The following is a 9,575-nucleotide window of genomic DNA, read 5'->3' as shown; positions in this document are numbered from 1 at the left end:
TTTGGCCAATTTGAGTCTCTAAGTTCGAATCGAGGCTGCTTGATTCCTAAGTGCACACTATCGGTCTGCTGGAATCTCGTTTCCGTAGGCGTCACAAACTTCATCATAAGCTCCTCTAAATTTGACTTCTTTTCTTGTGGAGGAGGAGCTTGTGCCTAGCTGGTTGTTCTTTGTGGTACATTGATGAAGTCTTTGAAAATTAGCGGACCACGGGCATTATTGTTCCTCCAAACTGAAATTGGGATGATTGCGCCATCCAGGGTTGTATGTATTCTTTGTAAGGGTTATTCTGCCTTGGGGCATTCCCATATAATCAACTGTTCAACATCGGAAGACATAGCGAATTAGATGGAAAACTAGTAGAAGATGAAGCAAACATACCTCCGTGATGCGATTCGCCTTTGTAATGCGGGCCACCACAAAACTTCATGACCAACGTTATTTGCATGAGCCATCGGAGTTGGTCGATCTTCTTGGCTAGAAGCTCCACTTGGTACGCCAAGGCTGCTGTAGAGTCCACTTGGTTGACCACTCCCTGTCTTCCTAGTCGGCTCCTAGAGGATTGCCACTGATAGTTGTTCATGGCCATTTCCTCTATCAAGTTCTGAGCCTGCTCGGGCGTCTTATTGTTTAGCACCCCTCCTGCTGCAGCATCCACCATCTGCCTCGTTGCAAGGTTCAACCCGCTGTAGAAGGTCTGAACCTGCATCCACACTGGCAATCCGTGATGTGGGCAACATCTCAAAAGATCCTTAAACCTCTCCCATGCATCGTACATGCTTTCATCATCAAACTGCATAAAAGAAGATATGTCATTTCTAAGTTTAGCAGTTTTAGCGGGAGGAAAATACTTATACTAAAATTTTTCAGCCAACGCCCTCCAGGTAGTAATTGTTTGTTGTGGAAGAGATTGCAGCCATCTCTTTGCTCTGTCCCTCAAGGAAAATGGAAACAATCTCAGCCGAATGGCATCATCAGTTGTTCCATTTATCTCGAATGTGTCACAAATCTCCAAAAAGTTAGAGATATGTGCATTGGGATCCTCGCTGGGCAATCCTCCAAATTGCATGCTTTATTTGGATCATCCGGATAACATTGGCCTTTATCTCAAAATTATTGGTACTTCGTGGTCGACTATACTCGTTTTCGTCCTATCTAAAGATGGTCGAGCAAACTCATACATCGTCCTCTGATCGTCATTGGCCTGGGGGTCATGGTTTTCCATCGTGTCTAGTCTATCCACAGGTACCTCAACCTCAATCTCCTCCTCTTCTAATTGCAACCTCTTCCTTAAGAGTCCGAGGGATGGATTACGGATCGGATAGAGGCTCTATAAGATTTGAGTTTGAGCTCCTAGTCATAAACTACCTGAAACCGAAAGTCCACACAACCACCAATCAACAAAAACAATATAATAATAAATAATAAATAATAATAAAAAAAATAAATAAATAAAGAATAAATGAATAAGTAAATAATGACTAAATTAACACAAAAACAATTCACTCTAGTTCACCGTTACTGTGTCCCCGGCAACGGCGCCAAAAACTTGATGGGCTCTTTCTGCAACCTACACTAAGGCGGTGAACCTCGGTCGGCCTAGCACTAGTGAGTATCAAGGTCGTATCCACGGAGATCGGGTGAACCTAGAGTTACTACTATTTGCTATGTTATCTAGTCTGAAATAGGGTGTGAAAGTTCTAACGTACCAGCTAATGGTTATGAGTGCAAATAAGTAAATAAAGAACAACGGACAATCAAAAGACAATTGCAAAGAGAGAAACAAACCCAAAAGGGAGCCTAAGTGATGGAATTCTAAAAATGGATTGTATGGATTGCCGATCTTGCTTACCCGTGCCTAAATCCTGAATTGTATCCCGGTTCCTCTCTCGAGCTTACCGGATTCCTAAACCTGCACTAACCTAATGGGATCTCTTCCTATCGGATTACTACAGATTAGCATTAAGTATGATTTAAAACTATTAAGAGTTATTAGTTCTTAATCCGGCGAGTAAATCAACCTTATCTCTAAGTTTAATTACCAGTCCTTACTATTCAATGTCCAGTTGTAACAAGCATTTCTCAATGTCAAGAAACAACCTAATAAACAATTAATCCAACGTCTCAAATTAACTGAATCAAACTTTTATTACGGAATACCAAGAAGATTGCAAGAATGACAATTATAAAAACTAACAATTAAGCATAATCCATCAACAAAGGTGAACCCTAATGGATTCAAAAGATCTAGCTACTCATGTTCATGGTTAAAGCAATTAGGGAACAAAATAAGGAAAAATAAATTAAAGGCATGTACACCCTTCTCTTTCAAGCTGAATGAGAAACCTTAAAATTGCAAATTCGAAATCTCAAACCCTAGTTGCCTCTTGAATGCTCCCAAAGTTTGTCTTGATCTTCAATTCGATGTTGGAACAAGTGAAATCCCTCCTTCAATTGATGAATTTTTGATCTCTCAAGGTCTACAATTGAGGTATAGGAAAACAATTGATTAAGTGTGTGTCTTGGAATTGAGTCCAAAAATCGTCTCCCCTCCAAAAGAACTCAAAATTGCCTATATAGTTGATTCGGCATGGCGAGTCCGGTGTGATGGTCGGCAGTAGGAGTCCGGGCAATCTTGAATCTGTGGAGTCTGTTGTCGACTCCTTCCAAGCCGTGCCAGTCTTTGAGCCACCACAGGCCGTCTTTGGAGGCCGTGGTGGCTACGAAGTCATCTTTGAAATGGCACAATTGGGGATAGCCTCTTGGTAATTCAGCACGGCCGGAGTCCAGGCCGTGCTCAACCCTCGGGGTGCTAATTCTCACCCAATTTGATGGATTTTGGTCCGTAATCACACGTATTTCCCTCGATTATTGATGGTGTCCTTCGAAAATGACCTGAAACGAGAAAGGAAACAAAAGACAGGTGATTTTAGCATAAAACAGGATAATCATGCATAAAAATGTAAACAATCGGGCATGAAAACATGTGTAGTATGATGCTTATCAAATATCCATTTAAAATTTAATTAAATTCAAATAATTATCAATAAAATTCAATAATTATCACAAAACATTCTTTTATTAGTTTTGGTATTTTTTAAGTCAAAATATACGTAAAATGATATTGAAATTAGAAAATGAGCCAATCGGCACTATGTAGAGCCAATTGGCTTTGTGCACAGACGATTCAACTATACATAGAGCTTAGGGGGGAAAAAGTTCTAAAAACTTATAAAAACTATTCTTTACCCTTCAAACTTATTTTTTTTCTCCCAATTGGGTCCAAATTGATTCTAGGAAAGCAATTTTGGTTCAATTATTCTCAACTTTAACTGGAATTTGCTCATCCTCAACCTCCCGAGACTCGAGAAAGGCAACAACTTTCATATATACAAGAGTACATCAAGCAAAAGGTAATGAGGATGCGTGATATGCATGTTTTACATGACATGTAATGCATTTCTAAAAATTATCCTTTAGTTTGGACAGAGGCATTTTGGTGCCTATCAACATCAACACTTTGAGAGTTCAATCGCTTGCTCTTTGGGCATATAGCATGGAGCTTTATGATCGATGTTGTAATTAATTCATATCACAGATTTGAAAGTCATGGTGACGACATGAAGTGCAGATCAAGAGTTAACTCAAGCATGCAAAGGACTGAATAATTTTGTCTGGAGGCTGTATTGATACTTATGCAATGACAGTTGGCTTTGCCAGAATCTCATACAGATAGCAATCATTTGTTTTTCTTTTCTTACTTTTCCTTTTTAACTTTTTTCTAAGCCACTATTTTAGGTTTTCAACTTAGCAGGCTAATGTCTTAATTTTTGCCTAAGTTGCCCTTTTGGGTTTTCATCTTATCATAATCCATTTTTGCCTAAGCCACCCTATTGAGTTTTTAACTTAGCATTTTCTTTTCTTACTTTTACACTTTAATGTTTGCTTAAGCTGCCCTTTCAGGTTTTTGACTTAGCAGGCTTTTCTCTTTCTTTTCCTTTTTCAGATTTGGTTACTAAAGTACTCACAATCTTTTTTGTCAATGTTTGCAGATGATTCTATTGATTCTCAAGACTTCTCTTGAGACAAGATTTCTTGAATTAAAGTTGAAAGATTATAGTTTTCCAATTCATTGTGCTTGATGTCAAGATTGATGGAGACTTGAATGTTACAAATTCTTGGATTTCCTGCAAGAGAGCTAAAGAAAATGATATTGCTTCTTATTTTGTTTTCTCCTTCTAGTAGTGCACAATCAATGAAAATTTATGTGCAAATTTAACAAAAATTCTAATAAAATTTTGTTCATTTAATAAGGGCACAAACGGGTACATTTTCTATTTCATATAATACTACTCTTGTTATCAACTAGTCTATTCAGATTTTCTAGTAGAATATTTTTCTCTCACCTTTTATTTCCTTCACTTTTGCCTATTTAGCTTGTACAAAACTTATTTTTCTAATCAGTAGGACTTATCTTTCTATTTTTTCATATTTTTCCTCAAAGATAGTTTTTGTGACGGTACATATTAACTTGTAAACTTATTACCCCCGAGATTTGAAAACTTTTTAACACCTTTGAGCTTAATCTTTTCTTTCTTTAATATGAAAGCTTTCCATCTCGATCTAAATTTTCTTTTAGAGTCAAATGCAATAGGTCTTGCGTTTTCTATGGTTAGAGCATTAATCTTTAATCTTTTATAATCTTTAGGGGTCCTTGCTTCAAGGTTGTTGTGAGGGATGAACTCGGCCTTCTTGATTTTCCCCTAGTGTGTTGAATGACTACACTACCTTGAATTCAATCTTGCATGTCCAATACTATCTTCCTTTTTTTTTCTACTCTCTCATTTTTTCTCTTCAAGAGTTATATTATGTGTAGTAGAAATGTACCTAGGATTATCATTTGTGTCCAAATTAAAATAACAAATAGAATTAATGTCAAACACACTCATGTTAGTAATCATTGTCATGTAGAATACCATTAAGATAAACACTAGACAAGAAAAAATCGTGGTTATTTCATTAATCTTAGCTAAAGGTAAAATCACATCATTATTCTAAATCAACATCTAAATCTTGCGAGGCTTCACCATTTTTAGATGGTAGGTCTTTGATTTCTCTAGCTTGATAGTTTCCCATATACTCTGCAGCTCTAGCATTTTCAATTTCCTTTACTTGTAAACCATCACCATATACAGCTGCAAAGGTCTTATGGTTCATCATTTGTAGCTTTTCAACCCAAGATAGGAGAATATTTTGAATTACCATTCAGACTTGATCCTTTTTAGAAGGCTTGTTCTTCATTAAAACTGCTTTGTTTCTCCATCTAGTCAAGAAATCAGAAAAAGACACATTGGACTTTTGTTTTGTCCATTCCAAGTCCCTTATAGAGACTTCTAGGTGAGCATTGTAGTCATATTGCTGCATAAAAGCATCACAAAGCTTTTTCTAATCAAATCTGATGGGCCTATCCAACCCATGGTACTATTCCACATATATCTCTTTTAATGAAAGTACAAACAGTGTGGGCAGCGGTTTTGGGCACGCACCCAAGTGTCTTTAGCCACTACAACCTTGTTAGGATTTTTAACTTAATTGAAAACATGCTAACTAGTCATTGAGACTAGTGCAGAGATGGGAGTCGCCATTCGGGTAATCACTGGACACTTTTACTAATGAGTGGCTTTTCTCAAATTCCATAAGGAAGCTTAAGCCATAGAGTCTAAAGATGGATTCGAAAGCCAACTTCCTTATTTGTGTATATTAGTCTTTAAATTTATTGTTTAACACCTAATTCTAGCCTATTTTATTAAATCCTAGCCCATATTTAGGTTATTAATCTAACTTACTAACCAATTACGTATAATGCCTACTTATTCTAGCCCGATTACATGTTATGCTCTCTGGATTCTAGCCTTTAAGCCTATTGGACTGCTTATTATGAGAAGACCCATTTATTGTGATCTCAATCTTAACTAAGTTCAAACCCTAACTAAACATGCCAAAGCCCAATAGTCTAATTGAATTTTAGGGTTTAGGCCCAATTAAGGTGGATTAGCCTATTTAGACTACCAAATTCATGTTAGATATGTTTTTTAGCCCTAAGTCTATATGGCCCATTTTTACTATGTAGTCATATATTGGGTTAACATGAAATAAAAAAAAAATAATAAAGAAAATAAAGAAGAAAAGAAAACTTTAGCTATTACAACCCACCTACAGTTACGATTACAAAACTAGAAAAAGGCCTAAAACTGTATAGGGGCTAATAAAACACTAAAATACGCCAAAATGCAAAAACAAAATGGTTTAGTATGAGAGTCGATAGGCTCTACAATTACGATTACAAAACTAGAGAAAGGTTTAAAACTGTATAAGGGCCAATAAGACACTAAAATATGCCAAAATGCAAAAAAAAAGGTATAGTATAAAGAGCCGATAGGCTCAGTATAGAGCCAATTGGCTCTATAGTGAGCCAATCGGCTCTAGAGTCTAGGGGCGGATTCTTGTCAATTTCCTTTATTCATCAATTCAATCTCACACTCTAGAGCTGATCTTCACATGTACATGTATTAAAGATTAGTTAGAATGAGATAAAATAGATAAAAAATAAAAAAATAAAGTTACAAAAGCTAAAAAAAACTAAATCACTAAAAACCCTAAAATCCTAGAAACTGACAGAAGATTATCAAAGCAAAGAATCATGTTTTATTTAGACTTAATTACTAAATTATATTAACAAAAGAGCTAAATACTAACCCTATAACATGTTTTTGATTAAATCTAAAACCCTAATTGGCAAAATATCAGATCTAAAATAACCCTAGTTCTTATTATAAATTTAAAATGCTATTAGCATGTATATTCATGAAAATATAATCTAATCACATTTTTCAAAGATAAACACCCTAATCATATTTCTAAGAGCAAATAATATAAAAAACAAATAAAAGACAAAAAAAAGGAATGAAAGAACCAATTTGATGATGAATGCAGATGTATGGTGGAAGAAACCCTCAAGTTATCATCGTGTATGTTGGATGTGCGAGTCTCGGGCGATATGAAGGTAGTTGAATTAAAAACTGTGTTAGGAATCCAGAGTTGGATCTGGCTTTGAGAAACCTTCTGTGATTTAGAAAAAGTTTCCAAAAATGATATTTTTTTAGTGGCTTGTTTCCTAAAATCACTCTTTCTTAAGTGGCTTAAGTCTCTGAATATTGATTATGATTGTTAATGAAATTCTTTCTATTCTCTTTTGATTTTCTCTCTCTCCTTTATTTCGCAGTTTTTCTTCTCTCTTAATTTTACTTGGTTGAATCTTAATTCTTGCCTCCCTTCTGAAACCCTAAACCTCTTTCTATTTATAGAGATAGGGTTTCAAAGGAAACCATAAAGAAAGTGATAGATTTTTAGGAAATATCGATAAATATCCCATTTATTTATTTAAAACTTGACTAATTATTGATAAAACAATAATTATCGTTAAGGAAACCTTCTAGAATCTATATTTGGACGTAAAATTGTCCAAAAGAACGATATCGGAGTTTTAAAATCCAATCGGTACTATGTAGAGCTGATTGGCTCTATGTACAGTCGAATCGGTTCTACATACAGCCAATGGGCTCTACTTAGGAAAAGTTTATGAAAAACTTGCAACTAGGTCCCTGAATTTGTAAGAACTACCTGTTTTGACTCTCAAAACTTAAATATTTTCTAACAATTAGGTCCAAATTGATTTTAAAAAGGTTATTCCAACTAGATTAACCTCGATCCTAGCCTCAGACTCACCTATCCTCCACCTCCTAAGACCTAAGAAGGCAGTAACTTTCATCATAGGATTTTTTATTTTTCCCTCGATATCTATATCTAGTAAAGGGGTACTGACAAATAGGTTTATAATTTCGATCCTAGCCAAATGAGTAGTACTCTTGATAGTAGCATATTGTTTCAAGTGCAACTTTGGATCTCCAATCCTATTGAACTTCTATATTTCAAGCATATGAAATTTGGCAGGCAAGTTGTCTTCTCCAATCTGCATCAGTTCGTCAAAATCAAAGGGTAAATTTAAACCTTGATATTTCTGCATATCTCGCATCATGTTGACCGTTTTAGTCAGACTCTGCATAATCTTGAATTTTATAACAACTTCTGTAGTAAAAGTAGACTTTTTCTTAACTTGTTCTAGCATGTAGTCATCTAGATTCTAGTGGTGCTCACCGTGTTCTTCTTCATCATGATTACTTGTTGCAGTAGTTGCAGGGGCAATAGTAGTCTTTTGGATAGTCTGTTTCCCAAAAATCTCAGTCAAAGCTTGTTGGAGTTCATTTTGGATCATAATCTTTAAGTCAACCATGATTATAGTCTTGATAGCATCAATATCTTGCTCGTGGGTCATCTTTGTTTCAACTTTCGAAGTGCTATTCTTGGGCTCTTGTCTTGATTGATGGTGAAATGGGTCCTCTTGATATCCTTCCTAGCCTATCACTTATTATATCTTCCAAACCAATGCTTCAAAATAAAGAGTTAGAATGATGTAAGAGATGCATGGTATGCATGATGCACATGAGATTCACAAAGGTTATCAATCATAAAGAAATTTATAAAGTACTATATAATCATCCTTCCAACCTTATTACTCTTGAACACAGTTTAAGGTAAGTCTCTCTTTTTTAGGATTTTAGGCCTAGGCTTATTATTAAGAAGGGATAGTAGGCCTGACGTGCATGCCATAAGCTCTTAAAGTAGATTAAAGCAAACAAGGTGATATTTTTAGTATAAGTATAAAGCCTGCATATTTTCAGGCTTAAGGCCTGATTCCAATTTTTTAGGCCAAGACTTTCTAATAAGTGGGCTTAAGAACTTACAAGGAAAAACATCTCAAATAGCAAGCAAAATGGGTTCCTAAGGGAAATTACTACTATCATTACCATAAGCTCAGTCTTAGGTGAGTATAAAAGGCTCCCATAAGTAAAATGCATCCTTCTTTTGCTCATTTTCCTATTAAAGGTCCATGCAATGGAGGAAACTTACTCATTATGTGATGAAGAAAACTTACTCATTACTTATGAATGATAGTTATCCAGTGTCGTAATTCCAAGGTTCGAGTGGAACTAAAGAACTACTAACCGACACCATTAGGGCTATTGGACCAAAGTAACTATGCAAATGATGCAAGAATCGCTCATTAAATAATAAAATTAAAGACAAAGATACATTATAATCAACTTCTCTTATCCCAGTTGAGTTGCCACTATGGATGGCGGTTTCAAGCGTGCACCCAAGTGTCTCTAGCGACTACAACACTGTAAGGCTTTTCAACCTAAAAGGAAGACTCTAACTAATCATAGAGACTAGCGCGGAGATGGGAGTCACAATTGGGTAATTCTCCAAGACATTTTTTTTCTAATTGAGTGGTGTTTCTCGATTCCATAAGGAAGCTTCACCACATCTAAAGATGGATCTAGAAGCCAACTTCTTTATTTGTGTATTTTTGTCCTTAATTTTGATCCCTATATCCCTGATGGCATCAGTTACTGGTTCTTTGGTTCCATTCGAACCTTATAATTGTGACATTGGCC

General features: G+C 35.7%; 1 non-coding gene across 1 annotated transcript; it reads left to right on the top strand.

The window, feature by feature from the left end:
• Window positions 1-719: 719 nt before the first annotated feature.
• Window positions 720-826, top strand: LOC112534006. The gene has a single exon (XR_003078336.1). It is a non-coding gene; the product is annotated as a small nucleolar RNA R71 (small nucleolar RNA).
• Window positions 827-9,575: the final 8,749 nt, after the last annotated feature.

The sequence above is a fragment of the Ricinus communis genome, chromosome 6, assembly GCF_019578655.1.
Source record: "Ricinus communis isolate WT05 ecotype wild-type chromosome 6, ASM1957865v1, whole genome shotgun sequence".
Taxonomy (NCBI): Eukaryota; Viridiplantae; Streptophyta; class Magnoliopsida; order Malpighiales; family Euphorbiaceae; genus Ricinus; species Ricinus communis.
This window is presented reverse-complemented; position numbering and strand designations above follow the sequence as displayed.